General features: G+C 45.4%; 1 pseudogene; it reads left to right on the plus strand.

Moving 5' to 3' along the window:
* Nucleotides 1–894: 894 nt before the first annotated feature.
* LOC101589178 overlaps nt 895–1378 on the plus strand; it is a 24791-nt pseudogene continuing 24307 nt past the window's right edge.

Raw genomic sequence — 1378 nt, forward strand, 5'->3', positions numbered from 1 at the left:
AAATGGTAAAAATTAGAGAAGTCAAAGAATTGTAAGCCAGCATAGTGACTTTGGAAGACAGTTTGATGATGTCTTACCAAAGAAAACATCCTAGCCAAAGGAAGTGAGATCTTACGTGCATGCAGGAATCTGCGTACAGATGTTTGCGGTGGTTTTATTCAACACTGCCAAAAGCCAGGCATGGCAGCACGCACCTACCATCCCAGCCCTCAGGAGGTTGAGGCAGGAGGATCACCGTGAGTTTGCGGCCAGCCTCGGCTCATAGTGGGTTTAAAGCCAGCCTACATAGTTCAAGGCTGAACTACAAAGCAAGACCTTGCCTCAAAAACCAACAAAGAATAAATTAGTTAAATACAAATAAATACAATTAAAAAATAAAAATTGCCCAAACTTGGTAGCAATCAAGATGTCCTTGTTTAGGTAGATGGATGAACTGTGGTATTTCAGACAATAGACTATTATTCAGTGCTAAAAGAAAGAAACTATTAAACCATTAAAAGACAGAGGAAACTTAAACCCTTGCTGCTATGTGAAAGAAGTCAGTCTGTAAAAACTGCCTGGCTTCTGACTATGTAAGATTCAGAAAAGGGGAAAACAAAACGATAAAAAAATCTGTGATTTTAAGAGGTTGGGCTGCGTGGAGCTCAAATGATCCACAAATCGGTGGAATGCAGGTGAATTTTTAGGGCAGTGACAATAGTCTGTGTGATACTATGGTGATGTATTCCTGATGATTTCTGATTCCTGTTCAAGCCCATAAAGTGAAAAACAGCAAGAGGGAACCTTGCCGGGAACTACGGATTCTGGGTGTCAGCACAGTCATCAGTTCTAGAAAATGGACCGCTCTGGTGGAAAACACTGATAGGGAGGAAAGACGGGATCTTCTGCCTTGACTGCCGGCTGCCACCATGAAGGTCGAGCTGTGCAGCTTCAGGGGGTGCAAGATCTACCCGGGACACAGGAGGCGCTACGCCAGGGCCAACGGGAAGGTCTTCCAGTTTCTGAATGCAAGATGCGAGACTGCTTTCCTTTCCAAAAGAAATCCTCGGCAAATAAACTGGACTGTCCTCTACAGAGGAAAGCGCAAAAAGGGACAGTTGGAAGGAATTCAAAAGAAAAGAACGCGACAAGCAGTCAAATTTCAGAGGGCCATCACTGGTGCATCTCTTGCTGACATAAGGGCCAAGAGGAATCAGAAACCAGAAGTTAGAAAGGCCCAAAGAGAACAAGCTATCAGGGCTGCCCAGGAAGCAAAAAAGGCTAAGCCAGCATCTAAGAAGACCGCGATGGCTGCTGCTGAGGCTCCCGCGAAGGCAGCACCTGAGCAGAAGACTGGAAAGCCTGGGAGAGTTTCTGCTCCACGAGTTGGTGGAAAAGC

This window comes from Octodon degus, unplaced genomic scaffold (genome assembly GCF_000260255.1).
Source record: "Octodon degus isolate 3935 unplaced genomic scaffold, OctDeg1.0 scaffold00001, whole genome shotgun sequence".
In the NCBI taxonomy this organism is placed as follows: Eukaryota; Metazoa; Chordata; class Mammalia; order Rodentia; family Octodontidae; genus Octodon; species Octodon degus.